Source organism: Vulpes lagopus, chromosome 5 (genome assembly GCF_018345385.1).
Source record: "Vulpes lagopus strain Blue_001 chromosome 5, ASM1834538v1, whole genome shotgun sequence".
Lineage (NCBI taxonomy): Eukaryota > Metazoa > Chordata > Mammalia > Carnivora > Canidae > Vulpes > Vulpes lagopus.
The window spans coordinates 291,433-306,766 of record NC_054828.1 but is presented as its reverse complement, the minus strand read 5'-3'; positions in this window follow the sequence as shown (position 1 = coordinate 306,766).

Below are 15,334 nucleotides of genomic sequence, written 5' to 3'. Positions count from 1 at the left end.
GCGTTCAAGCTAGGTTTTCTCGCATGGCACGTAGGATATAGCACCTGGCTCACAGAGGAAATCCTAGGAAATCGCTGGGTTGAGCTTGGGTGCACTAGTCTTGCGGGCCGGGGACATTCCTCTTACTTCTCACCAAACACTTCAGGCTACGCTTCGGGGACTAGCCCTCTTAGTAGCGCGTGAATGTGCAGGCAGGATTTGGGAGGGGACAGTCCATAAGCCCAACTCTCGGAAGTGTGTATGCTTTGCAGGCAGATGTCCTGCTAGACACATTGATGGGACCTAGGGACGAGCTACACTCTCTTTGAACAAGGTCGTTCGCAATGTCTCTATTGAGATCAGATACACTTGAGTGAGAATCCTGTCACTTCCAATGCTCTTCACACAACCTCTTCCGGCACCTAACATAAGGATGCTGGACCTACGTCTACGGGCATTCAGAATGCGGGAGGCTCCTGCCCGAACTCAGCTCGCACAAGGAAGCACGCCTACAAGCCAGCTTTCAACTAGCTGCGTTCCTCGGGCACTGAGAACGTAACAGTGTTCTACGCCAGGAGGTACCCAGAATACCACTCCACTGCATCTGGAGACAACCTCCAGGTCTGCTTATTCCACTTGCGTCTCACAAGCCTCTGACAAACGGCTGTGGTGCAGATGTTGGAAACTCTTTCTACAGGCAGTGTGCAACAGTGAGGGACTGAAGGTGAGCTCATCTCAACGAAGTAAGTTGCTTTTGGACAAGGCGTTCAGCTAGCTTTTCTCGCATGGCACGTAGGATATAGCACCTGGCTCACAGAAGAAATCCTAGGAAATCGCTGGGTTGAGCTTCGATGCACTAGTCTTGTGGGCCGGGACTTTCCACTTACTTCTCACAAAACTTCAGGCACGCATCGGGGCTAGGCCTGTTAGGAGCACGGTGTACGTGCAGGCAGGATGTGGGAGGGACAGTCCATAAGCCCAACTCTCGGAAGTGTGCATGCTTTGCAGGCAGATGTCTGCTATACACTTTGACGGGAGCTAGGACCGAGCTACACTCTCATTGAACAAGGACGTTCGCTATGTCTCTATTGAGATCAGATACACTTGAGGAGAATCCTGTCACTTCCACATGCTCTTCACACAACCTCTTCTGGCACCTAACAAAAGGATGCTCGGACCTACGTCTGCGAGCAGTCAGAATGCGGGAGGGTCCTGCCCTGAAATCAGCTCGCACAAGGAAGCACGCCTACAAGCCAGCTTTCAACTAGCTGCGTTCCTCGGGCACTGAGAACGTAACAGTGTTCTACGCCAGGAGGTACCCAGAATACGACTCCACTGCAGCTGGAGACACCCTCCAGGTCTGCTTATTCCACTTGCGTCTCACAAGACTCTGACAAACGTCTGTGGTGCAGATGTTGGAAACTCTTTCTACAGGCAGTGTGCAACTGTGAGGGACTGAAGGTGAGCTCATCTCAACGAAATAAGTTACTTTCGGACAAGGTGTTCAGCTAGCTTCCCTCGTATGACACTTAGGATATAGCACCCGGCTCACACAGGAAATACTTGGAAATCGCTGGGTTGACCTGGATGCACTAGTCTTGGAGGCCGTGACTTTCTACGTACCTCTCACAACACTTCAGGAACGCATCGGGGCTAGGCCTGTTAGGAGCGCGGTGTACGTGCAGGCAAGATGTGGGAGGGACAGTCCATAAGCCCAACTCTCGGAAGTGTGTATGCTTTTCGGGCAGATGTCTGCTAGACACTTTGATGGGAGCTAGGACCGAGCTACACTCTCATTGAAGAAGGACGTTTGCAATGTCTGCATTGCGATCAGATACACGTGAGGAGAATCCTGTCACTTCCCCATGCTCTTCACACAACGTCTTCCGGCACCTAACATAAGGATGCTGGGAACTACGTCTACGGGCCGTCAGAATGCGGGAGGGTCCTGCCCTGAACTCAACTCGCACAAGGAAGCAGGCCTACAAGCCAGCTTTCAACTAGCTGCGTTCCTCGGGCACTGAGAACGTAACAGTGTTCTAAGTCAGGAGCTACCCAGAATCCCACTCCACTGCAGCTGGAGACACCCTCCAGGTCTGTTTATTCCACTTGCCTCTCACAAGCCTCTGACAAACGGCTGTGGTGCAGATGTTGGAAAGTCTTTCTGCCAGCAGTGTGCAACTGTGAGGGACTGAGGATGAGCTCAACTCTCCGAAGAAAGTAGCTTTTGGACAAGGCGTTCAGCTAGGTTGTCTCGCATGGCACGTAGGATATAGCACCTGGCTCACAGAGGAAATCCTAGGAAATCGCTGGGTTGAGCTTGGGTGCACTAGTCTTGCGGGCCGGGACTTTCCTCTTACTTCTCACAACACTTCAGGCACGCATCGGGGCTAGCCCTCTTAGGAGCGCGGTGTACGTGCATAAGCCCAACTCTCGGAAGTGTGTATGCTTTGCAGGCAGATGTCTGCTAGACACATTCATGGGACCTAGGACCGAGCTACACTCTCTTTGAACAAGGTCGTTCGCAATGTCTCTATTGAGATCAGATACACTTGAGGAGAATCCTGTCACTTCCACATGCTCTTCACACAACCTCTTCCGGCACCTAACATAAGGATGCTGGGACCTACGTCTACGGGCATTCAGAATGCGGGAGGCTCCTGCCCGAACTCAGCTCGCAAAGGAAGCACGCCTACAAGCCAGCTTTCAACTAGCTGCGTTCCTCGGGCACTTTAGAAAAGTAACAGTGTTCTACGCCAGGAGGTACCCAGAATACCACTCCACTGCATCTGGAGACAACCTCCAGGTCTGCTTATTCCACTTGCGTCTCACAAGCCTCTGACAAACGGCTGTGGTGCAGATGTTGGAAACTCTTTCTGCAGACAGTGTGCAACTGTGAGGAGCTAGGTGTACGTGCCTGTTAGGAGCGAGGTGTACGTGCAGGCAGGATGTGGGAGGGACAGGCCATAAGCTCAACTCTCAGGGGCGTGTATGCCTGGGGCAGATGTCTGCTCCCCACTCGTACAGTGGAGTTAGAACCTAGCTACACTCTCATTGAACAAGACGTTGGCAGTCGCTGTATTCAACTCACATTGCCGTGAGGACAGGTCTGACGTTTCCACACGCATTTCTAACAACCTCTCCTGCACCTGACATGAGGATGTTAGCAGCTCCACCCAGAGGGGGACCCGAGGCGGGAGGGTCCTTTGTTGAGCTCAACTCTCAAAAGGAAGCATGCCCCGAATGCAGCTTTCCACTAGCTGCCTTCTTATGGCCGAGAGAACGTAGCAGCACTGGAAGTCAGGACGTTGCGTGAATACCGCTCACTCCAACGAGTGACAGCACCATTGAGGCCTGCGGCTTGCCCCTTGCGTCCCATGAGCTTCTGACAAACATGTCTAGTGAGGATGTTCGTAACTCCATGTGCAGGCAGTGTGGAAGTGGGAAGGACCGCGAGTCAGCTCATCTCACAGAAGGAAGTTCCCCTGAGAGAGAGCTTGCAACTAGGTACTCAGGGTTGGAAGTTAGTATGTACCACCCATCTGAGGGAGGAAGTCGTCAGAAGTCACTGGATTGAGCTAAGAGACACTTGCCTCTCACAAAGCTTGAATCCCGTGTCCAACGAAATCCCTTGGCTGCAAAAGGTACAGGCGGTCAGCATGTGGGAGGTTGAAGCCATAAGCTCAACCCAAAGGAGTGTGCATGCCTTGGAGGCAGCTGTCCGCTAGGCCGAAATTGACAAGCCAGTCACTTCTTCTCTCTCTGCTCCTGTCCCGCATAGAACGAAATGCTGTGCAAGCGAACGGTGCAGGAAGTCAGGATGTGGGAGCGATAAGCCATAGGCTCAACTCTCGGAAGTGTGTACTCTTTGCAGGCAGATGGCTGCTAGACACTTATTGATGGGAGCTGGGACCGAGCTACACTCTCATTGAACAAGGACGTTTGCAATGTCTGTATTGGACTCAGATTCACTTGAGCAGAGTCCTGTCACTTCCATATGCTTTTCACACAACCTCTTCCGGCACCTAACATAAGGATGCTGGGACCTAGTCTACCGGCAGTCAGGATGGCGGGGAGGGTCCTGGAGGTCACACAGAGGGAAGCATGCCTACAAGCCAGCTTTCAATTAGCTGCGTTCTTAGGGCACTGAGAACGTAGCAGTACTCTAAGCCAGGATGTACCCAGAATACCACTCCACTGCAGCTGGAGACACCTCCAGGTCCTGCTTATTCCACTTGCGTCTCACAAGCCTCTGACAAACGGCTCTGGTGCAGATGTTGGAAAACTCTTTCTGCAGGCAGTGGTGCAACCGTGAGGACTGAGGGTGAGCTCAACTCTCCGAAGTAAGTTGCTTTGGACAAGGCGTTCAGCTAGCTTCTCTCGTATGGCACTTAGGATGTAGCACCCGGCTCACACAGGAAATACTAGGAAATCGCTGGATTGAGCTTGGATTGCACTAGTCTTGTGGTCCGGGACTTTCCCCTTACCTCTCACAACACTTCAGTCACGCATCGGGCCTAGGCCTGTTAGGAGCTCGGTGTACCTGCAGGTAGGATGTGGGAGGGACAGTCCATAAGCTCAACTCTCGGAAGTGTGTATGCTTTGCAGGCAGATGTCTGCTAGACACTTTGACGGGAGGTAGGACCGAGCTACACTCTCATTGAACAAGGACGTTTGCAATGTCTGAATTGAGATCACATACACTTGAGGAGAATCCTGTCACTTCCACGTGCTTTTCACACAACCTCTTCCGGCGCCTAACATCAAGATGCCTGGACCTATGTCTACGGGCAGTCAGGATGCGGGAGGGTCCTGCCATGACCTCAGCTCGCACAAGGAAGCATGCCTACAAGCCAGCTTTCAACCTGGTGCGTTCTTAGGGCACTGAGAACGTAGCAGTACTCTAAGCCAGGAGGTAGCCAGAATACCACTCCACTGCAGCTGGAGACATCTTCCAGGTCTGCTTATTCCACTTGCGTCTCACAAGCCTCTGACAAACGGCTCTGGTGCAGATGTTCGAAACTCATTCTGCAGGCAGTGTGCAACTGTGAGGGACTGAGGGTGAGCTCAACTCTCAGAGGTAAGTTTCCTTGGAATAGGCGTCCAGCTAGCTTCTCTCGTTTGGAACTTAGGATGTAGCACCTGACTAACATAGGAATTACTAGGTAATCGCTGGATTGAGCTTGGATGCACTAGTCTTGTGGGCCGGGACTTTCCACTTACCTCTCACAACACTTCAGTCACGCATCGGGGCTAGGCCTGTAAGGAGCGCGGTGTACCTGCAGGCAGGATGTGGGAGGGACAGTCCATAAGCTCAACTCTCGGAAGTGTGTATGCTTTGCAGGCACATGTGTGGAAGACACTTATTGATCGGTTCTAGGACCGAGCTACACTCTCATTGAACAAGACGTTTGCAATGTCTGTATTGGACTCAAACTCACTTGAGCAGAATCCTGTCACTTCCACATGCTATTCACACAACCTCTTCTGGCGCCTAACATAAGGATGATGGGACCTATGTCTACGGGCAGTCAGGATGCGGGAGGGTCCTGCCCTGACCTCAGCTCGCACAAGAGAGCATGCCTACAAGCCAGCTTTCAACTAGCTGCGTTCCTAGGGCACTGAGAACGTAGCCGTACTCTAAGCCAGGAGGAACCCAGAATACCACTGCACTGCAGCTGGAGACACCCTCCAGGTCTGCTTATTCCACTTGCGTCACACAAGCCTCTGACAAACGGCTCTGGTGCAGATGTTGGAAACTCTTTCTGCAGACAGTGTGCAACTGTGAGGAGCTAGGTGTACGTGCCTGTTAGGAGCGAGGTGTACGTGCAGGCAGGATGTGGGAGGGACAGGCCATAAGCTCAACTCTCAGGGGCGTGTATGCCTGGGAGGCAGATGTCTGCTCCCCACTCGTACAGTGGAGTTAGAACCTAGCTACACTCTCATTGAACAAGGACGTTGGCAGTCGCTGTATTCAACTCACATTGCCGTGAGGACAGGTCTGACGTTTCCACACGCATTTCTAACAACCTCTCCCTGCACCTGACATGAGGATGTTAGCAGCTCCACCCAGAGGGGGACCCGAGGCGGGAGGGTCCTTTGTTGAGCTCAACTCTCAAAAGGAAGCATGCCCCGAATGCAGCTTTCCACTAGCTGCCTTCTTATGGCCGAGAGAACGTAGCAGCACTGGAAGTCAGGACGTTGCGTGAATACCGCTCTACTCCAACGAGTGACAGCACCATTGAGGCCTGCGGCTTGCCCCTTGCGTCCCATGAGCTTCTGACAAACATGTCTAGTGAGGATGTTCGTAACTCCATGTGCAGGCAGTGTGGAAGTGGGAAGGACCGCGAGTCAGCTCATCTCACAGAAGGAAGTTCCCCTGAGAGAGAGCTTGCAACTAGGTACTCAGGGTTGGAAGTTAGTATGTACCACCCATCTGAGGGAGGAAGTCGTCAGAAGTCACTGGATTGAGCTAAGAGACACTTGCCTCTCACAAAGCTTGAATCCCGTGTCCAACGAAATCCCTTGGCTGCAAAAGGTACAGGCGGTCAGCATGTGGGAGGTTGAAGCCATAAGCTCAACCCAAAGGAGTGTGCATGCCTTGGAGGCAGCTGTCCGCTAGGCGCGAAATTGACAAGCCAGTCACTTCTTCTCTCTCTGCTCCTGTCCCGCATAGAACGAAATGCTGTGCAAGCGAACGGTGCAGGAAGTCAGGATGTGGGAGCGATAAGCCATAGGCTCAACTCTCGGAAGTGTGTACTCTTTGCAGGCAGATGGCTGCTAGACACTTATTGATGGGAGCTGGGACCGAGCTACACTCTCATTGAACAAGGACGTTTGCAATGTCTGTATTGGACTCAGATTCACTTGAGCAGAGTCCTGTCACTTCCATATGCTTTTCACACAACCTCTTCCGGCACCTAACATAAGGATGCTGGGACCTAGGTCTACCGGCAGTCAGGATGCGGGAGGGTCCTGAGGTCGCACATGGAAGCATGCCTACAAGCCAGCTTTCAATTAGCTGCGTTCTTAGGGCACTGAGAACGTAGCAGTACTCTAAGCCAGGAAGTACCCAGAATACCACTCCACTGCAGCTGGAGACACCCTCCAGGTCTGCTTATTCCACTTGCGTCTCACAAGCCTCTGACAAACGGCTCTGGTGCAGATGTTGGAAACTCTTTCTGCAGGCAGTGTGCAACCGTGAGGGACTGAGGGTGAGCTCAACTCTCCGAAGTAAGTTGCTTTTGGACAAGGCGTTCAGCTAGCTTCTCTCGTATGGCACTTAGGATGTAGCACCCGGCTCACACAGGAAATACTAGGAAATCGCTGGATTGAGCTTGGATGCACTAGTCTTGTGGTCCGGGACTTTCCCCTTACCTCTCACAACACTTCAGTCACGCATCGGGCCTAGGCCTGTTAGGAGCTCGGTGTACCTGCAGGTAGGATGTGGGAGGGACAGTCCATAAGCTCAACTCTCGGAAGTGTGTATGCTTTGCAGGCAGATGTCGGCTAGACACTTTGATGGGAGGTAGGACCGAGCTACACTCTCATTGAACAAGGACGTTTGCAATGTCTGAATTGAGATCACATACACTTGAGGAGAATCCTGTCACTTCCACGTGCTTTTCACACAACCTCTTCCGGCGCCTAACATAAAGATGCCTGGACCTATGTCTACGGGCAGTCAGGATGCGGGAGGGTCCTGCCATGACCTCAGCTCGCACAAGGAAGCATGCCTACAAGCCAGCTTTCAACCTGCTGCGTTCTTAGGGCACTGAGAACGTAGCAGTACTCTAAGCCAGGAGGTAGCCAGAATACCACTCCACTGCAGCTGGAGACATCTTCCAGGTCTGCTTATTCCACTTGCGTCTCACAAGCCTCTGACAAACGGCTCTGGTGCAGATGTTCGAAACTCATTCTGCAGGCAGTGTGCAACTGTGAGGGACTGAGGGTGAGCTCAACTCTCAGAGGTAAGTTTCCTTGGGAATAGGCGTCCAGCTAGCTTCTCTCGTTTGGAACTTAGGATGTAGCACCTGACTAACATAGGAATTACTAGGTAATCGCTGGATTGAGCTTGGATGCACTAGTCTTGTGGGCCGGGACTTTCCACTTACCTCTCACAACACTTCAGTCACGCATCGGGGCTAGGCCTGTAAGGAGCGCGGTGTACCTGCAGGCAGGATGTGGGAGGGACAGTCCATAAGCTCAACTCTCGGAAGTGTGTATGCTTTGCAGGCACATGTGTGGAAGACACTTATTGATCGGTTCTAGGACCGAGCTACACTCTCATTGAACAAGACGTTTGCAATGTCTGTATTGGACTCAAACTCACTTGAGCAGAATCCTGTCACTTCCACATGCTATTCACACAACCTCTTCTGGCGCCTAACATAAGGATGATGGGACCTATGTCTACGGGCAGTCAGGATGCGGGAGGGTCCTGCCCTGACCTCAGCTCGCACAAGAGAGCATGCCTACAAGCCAGCTTTCAACTAGCTGCGTTCCTAGGGCACTGAGAACGTAGCCGTACTCTAAGCCAGGAGGAACCCAGAATACCACTGCACTGCAGCTGGAGACACCCTCCAGGTCTGCTTATTCCACTTGCGTCACACAAGCCTCTGACAAACGGCTCTGGTGCAGATGTTGGAAACTCTTTCTGCAGACAGTGTGCAACTGTGAGGAGCTAGGTGTACGTGCCTGTTAGGAGCGAGGTGTACGTGCAGGCAGGATGTGGGAGGGACAGGCCATAAGCTCAACTCTCAGGGGCGTGTATGCCTGGGAGGCAGATGTCTGCTCCCCACTCGTACAGTGGAGTTAGAACCTAGCTACACTCTCATTGAACAAGGACGTTGGCAGTCGCTGTATTCAACTCACATTGCCGTGAGGACAGGTCTGACGTTTCCACACGCATTTCTAACAACCTCTCCCTGCACCTGACATGAGGATGTTAGCAGCTCCACCCAGAGGGGGACCCGAGGCGGGAGGGTCCTTTGTTGAGCTCAACTCTCAAAAGGAAGCATGCCCCGAATGCAGCTTTCCACTAGCTGCCTTCTTATGGCCGAGAGAACGTAGCAGCACTGGAAGTCAGGACGTTGCGTGAATACCGCTCTACTCCAACGAGTGACAGCACCATTGAGGCCTGCGGCTTGCCCCTTGCGTCCCATGAGCTTCTGACAAACATGTCTAGTGAGGATGTTCGTAACTCCATGTGCAGGCAGTGTGGAAGTGGGAAGGACCGCGAGTCAGCTCATCTCACAGAAGGAAGTTCCCCTGAGAGAGAGCTTGCAACTAGGTACTCAGGGTTGGAAGTTAGTATGTACCACCCATCTGAGGGAGGAAGTCGTCAGAAGTCACTGGATTGAGCTAAGAGACACTTGCCTCTCACAAAGCTTGAATCCCGTGTCCAACGAAATCCCTTGGCTGCAAAAGGTACAGGCGGTCAGCATGTGGGAGGTTGAAGCCATAAGCTCAACCCAAAGGAGTGTGCATGCCTTGGAGGCAGCTGTCCGCTAGGCGCGAAATTGACAAGCCAGTCACTTCTTCTCTCTCTGCTCCTGTCCCGCATAGAACGAAATGCTGTGCAAGCGAACGGTGCAGGAAGTCAGGATGTGGGAGCGATAAGCCATAGGCTCAACTCTCGGAAGTGTGTACTCTTTGCAGGCAGATGGCTGCTAGACACTTATTGATGGGAGCTGGGACCGAGCTACACTCTCATTGAACAAGGACGTTTGCAATGTCTGTATTGGACTCAGATTCACTTGAGCAGAGTCCTGTCACTTCCATATGCTTTTCACACAACCTCTTCCGGCACCTAACATAAGGATGCTGGGACCTAGGTCTACCGGCAGTCAGGATGCGGGAGGGTCCTGAGGTCGCACATGGAAGCATGCCTACAAGCCAGCTTTCAATTAGCTGCGTTCTTAGGGCACTGAGAACGTAGCAGTACTCTAAGCCAGGAAGTACCCAGAATACCACTCCACTGCAGCTGGAGACACCCTCCAGGTCTGCTTATTCCACTTGCGTCTCACAAGCCTCTGACAAACGGCTCTGGTGCAGATGTTGGAAACTCTTTCTGCAGGCAGTGTGCAACTGTGAGGGACTGAGGGTGAGCTCAACTCTCCGAAGTAAGTTGCTTTTGGACAAGGCGTTCAGCTAGCTTCTCTCGTATGGCACTTAGGATGTAGCACCCGGCTCACACAGGAAATACTAGGAAATCGCTGGATTGAGCTTGGATGCACTAGTCTTGTGGTCCGGGACTTTCCCCTTACCTCTCACAACACTTCAGTCACGCATCGGGCCTAGGCCTGTTAGGAGCTCGGTGTACCTGCAGGTAGGATGTGGGAGGGACAGTCCATAAGCTCAACTCTCGGAAGTGTGTATGCTTTGCAGGCAGATGTCGGCTAGACACTTTGATGGGAGGTAGGACCGAGCTACACTCTCATTGAACAAGGACGTTTGCAATGTCTGAATTGAGATCACATACACTTGAGGAGAATCCTGTCACTTCCACGTGCTTTTCACACAACCTCTTCCGGCGCCTAACATAAAGATGCCTGGACCTATGTCTACGGGCAGTCAGGATGCGGGAGGGTCCTGCCATGACCTCAGCTCGCACAAGGAAGCATGCCTACAAGCCAGCTTTCAACCTGCTGCGTTCTTAGGGCACTGAGAACGTAGCAGTACTCTAAGCCAGGAGGTAGCCAGAATACCACTCCACTGCAGCTGGAGACATCTTCCAGGTCTGCTTATTCCACTTGCGTCTCACAAGCCTCTGACAAACGGCTCTGGTGCAGATGTTCGAAACTCATTCTGCAGGCAGTGTGCAACTGTGAGGGACTGAGGGTGAGCTCAACTCTCAGAGGTAAGTTTCCTTGGGAATAGGCGTCCAGCTAGCTTCTCTCGTTTGGAACTTAGGATGTAGCACCTGACTAACATAGGAATTACTAGGTAATCGCTGGATTGAGCTTGGATGCACTAGTCTTGTGGGCCGGGACTTTCCACTTACCTCTCACAACACTTCAGTCACGCATCGGGGCTAGGCCTGTAAGGAGCGCGGTGTACCTGCAGGCAGGATGTGGGAGGGACAGTCCATAAGCTCAACTCTCGGAAGTGTGTATGCTTTGCAGGCACATGTGTGGAAGACACTTATTGATCGGTTCTAGGACCGAGCTACACTCTCATTGAACAAGACGTTTGCAATGTCTGTATTGGACTCAAACTCACTTGAGCAGAATCCTGTCACTTCCACATGCTATTCACACAACCTCTTCTGGCGCCTAACATAAGGATGATGGGACCTATGTCTACGGGCAGTCAGGATGCGGGAGGGTCCTGCCCTGACCTCAGCTCGCACAAGAGAGCATGCCTACAAGCCAGCTTTCAACTAGCTGCATTCCTAGGGCACTGAGAACGTAGCCGTACTCTAAGCCAGGAGGAACCCAGAATACCACTGCACTGCAGCTGGAGACACCCTCCAGGTCTGCTTATTCCACTTGCGTCACACAAGCCTCTGACAAACGGCTCTGGTGCAGATGTTGGAAACTCTTTCTGCAGACAGTGTGCAACTGTGAGGAGCTAGGTGTACGTGCCTGTTAGGAGCGAGGTGTACGTGCAGGCAGGATGTGGGAGGGACAGGCCATAAGCTCAACTCTCAGGGGCGTGTATGCCTGGGAGGCAGATGTCTGCTCCCCACTCGTACAGTGGAGTTAGAACCTAGCTACACTCTCATTGAACAAGGACGTTGGCAGTCGCTGTATTCAACTCACATTGCCGTGAGGACAGGTCTGACGTTTCCACACGCATTTCTAACAACCTCTCCCTGCACCTGACATGAGGATGTTAGCAGCTCCACCCAGAGGGGGACCCGAGGCGGGAGGGTCCTTTGTTGAGCTCAACTCTCAAAAGGAAGCATGCCCCGAATGCAGCTTTCCACTAGCTGCCTTCTTATGGCCGAGAGAACGTAGCAGCACTGGAAGTCAGGACGTTGCGTGAATACCGCTCCACTCCAACGAGTGACAGCACCATTGAGGCCTGCGGCTTGCCCCTTGCGTCCCATGAGCTTCTGACAAACATGTCTAGTGAGGATGTTCGTAACTCCATGTGCAGGCAGTGTGGAAGTGGGAAGGACCGCGAGTCAGCTCATCTCACAGAAGGAAGTTCCCCTGAGAGAGAGCTTGCAACTAGGTACTCAGGGTTGGAAGTTAGTATGTACCACCCATCTGAGGGAGGAAGTCGTCAGAAGTCACTGGATTGAGCTAAGAGACACTTGCCTCTCACAAAGCTTGAATCCCGTGTCCAACGAAATCCCTTGGCTGCAAAAGGTACAGGCGGTCAGCATGTGGGAGGTTGAAGCCATAAGCTCAACCCAAAGGAGTGTGCATGCCTTGGAGGCAGCTGTCCGCTAGGCGCGAAATTGACAAGCCAGTCACTTCTTCTCTCTCTGCTCCTGTCCCGCATAGAACGAAATGCTGTGCAAGCGAACGGTGCAGGAAGTCAGGATGTGGGAGCGATAAGCCATAGGCTCAACTCTCGGAAGTGTGTACTCTTTGCAGGCAGATGGCTGCTAGACACTTATTGATGGGAGCTGGGACCGAGCTACACTCTCATTGAACAAGGACGTTTGCAATGTCTGTATTGGACTCAGATTCACTTGAGCAGAGTCCTGTCACTTCCATATGCTTTTCACACAACCTCTTCCGGCACCTAACATAAGGATGCTGGGACCTAGGTCTACCGGCAGTCAGGATGCGGGAGGGTCCTGAGGTCGCACATGGAAGCATGCCTACAAGCCAGCTTTCAATTAGCTGCGTTCTTAGGGCACTGAGAACGTAGCAGTACTCTAAGCCAGGAAGTACCCAGAATACCACTCCACTGCAGCTGGAGACACCCTCCAGGTCTGCTTATTCCACTTGCGTCTCACAAGCCTCTGACAAACGGCTCTGGTGCAGATGTTGGAAACTCTTTCTGCAGGCAGTGTGCAACTGTGAGGGACTGAGGGTGAGCTCAACTCTCCGAAGTAAGTTGCTTTTGGACAAGGCGTTCAGCTAGCTTCTCTCGTATGGCACTTAGGATGTAGCACCCGGCTCACACAGGAAATACTAGGAAATCGCTGGATTGAGCTTGGATGCACTAGTCTTGTGGTCCGGGACTTTCCCCTTACCTCTCACAACACTTCAGTCACGCATCGGGCCTAGGCCTGTTAGGAGCTCGGTGTACCTGCAGGTAGGATGTGGGAGGGACAGTCCATAAGCTCAACTCTCGGAAGTGTGTATGCTTTGCAGGCAGATGTCGGCTAGACACTTTGATGGGAGGTAGGACCGAGCTACACTCTCATTGAACAAGGACGTTTGCAATGTCTGAATTGAGATCACATACACTTGAGGAGAATCCTGTCACTTCCACGTGCTTTTCACACAACCTCTTCCGGCGCCTAACATAAAGATGCCTGGACCTATGTCTACGGGCAGTCAGGATGCGGGAGGGTCCTGCCATGACCTCAGCTCGCACAAGGAAGCATGCCTACAAGCCAGCTTTCAACCTGCTGCGTTCTTAGGGCACTGAGAACGTAGCAGTACTCTAAGCCAGGAGGTAGCCAGAATACCACTCCACTGCAGCTGGACACATCGTCCAGGTCTGCTTATTCCACTTGCGTCTCACAAGCCTCTGACAAACGGCTCTGGTGCAGATGTTCGAAACTCATTCTGCAGGCAGTGTGCAACTGTGAGGGACTGAGGGTGAGCTCAACTCTCAGAGGTAAGTTTCCTTGGAAATAGGCGTCCAGCTAGCTTCTCTCGTTTGGAACTTAGGATGTAGCACCTGACTAACATAGGAATTACTAGGTAATCGCTGGATTGAGCTTGGATGCACTAGTCTTGTGGGCCGGGACTTTCCACTTACCTCTCACAACACTTCAGTCACGCATCGGGGCTAGGCCTGTAAGGAGCGCGGTGTACCTGCAGGCAGGATGTGGGAGGGACAGTCCATAAGCTCAACTCTCGGAAGTGTGTATGCTTTGCAGGCACATGTGTGGAAGACACTTATTGATCGGTTCTAGGACCGAGCTACACTCTCATTGAACAAGACGTTTGCAATGTCTGTATTGGACTCAAACTCACTTGAGCAGAATCCTGTCACTTCCACATGCTATTCACACAACCTCTTCTGGCGCCTAACATAAGGATGATGGGACCTATGTCTACGGGCAGTCAGGATGCGGGAGGGTCCTGCCCTGACCTCAGCTCGCACAAGAGAGCATGCCTACAAGCCAGCTTTCAACTAGCTGCGTTCCTAGGGCACTGAGAACGTAGCCGTACTCTAAGCCAGGAGGAACCCAGAATACCACTGCACTGCAGCTGGAGACACCCTCCAGGTCTGCTTATTCCACTTGCGTCACACAAGCCTCTGACAAACGGCTCTGGTGCAGATGTTGGAAACTCTTTCTGCAGACAGTGTGCAACTGTGAGGAGCTAGGTGTACGTGCCTGTTAGGAGCGAGGTGTACGTGCAGGCAGGATGTGGGAGGGACAGGCCATAAGCTCAACTCTCAGGGGCGTGTATGCCTGGGAGGCAGATGTCTGCTCCCCACTCGTACAGTGGAGTTAGAACCTAGCTACACTCTCATTGAACAAGGACGTTGGCAGTCGCTGTATTCAACTCACATTGCCGTGAGGACAGGTCTGACGTTTCCACACGCATTTCTAACAACCTCTCCCTGCACCTGACATGAGGATGTTAGCAGCTCCACCCAGAGGGGGACCCGAGGCGGGAGGGTCCTTTGTTGAGCTCAACTCTCAAAAGGAAGCATGCCCCGAATGCAGCTTTCCACTAGCTGCCTTCTTATGGCCGAGAGAACGTAGCAGCACTGGAAGTCAGGACGTTGCGTGAATACCGCTCCACTCCAACGAGTGACAGCACCATTGAGGCCTGCGGCTTGCCCCTTGCGTCCCATGAGCTTCTGACAAACATGTCTAGTGAGGATGTTCGTAACTCCATGTGCAGGCAGTGTGGAAGTGGGAAGGACCGCGAGTCAGCTCATCTCACAGAAGGAAGTTCCCCTGAGAGAGAGCTTGCAACTAGGTACTCAGGGTTGGAAGTTAGTATGTACCACCCATCTGAGGGAGGAAGTCGTCAGAAGTCACTGGATTGAGCTAAGAGACACTTGCCTCTCACAAAGCTTGAATCCCGTGTCCAACGAAATCCCTTGGCTGCAAAAGGTACAGGCGGTCAGCATGTGGGAGGTTGAAGCCATAAGCTCAACCCAAAGGAGTGTGCATGCCTTGGAGGCAGCTGTCCGCTAGGCGCGAAATTGACAAGCCAGTCACTTCTTCTCTCTCTGCTCCTGTCCCGCATAGAACGAA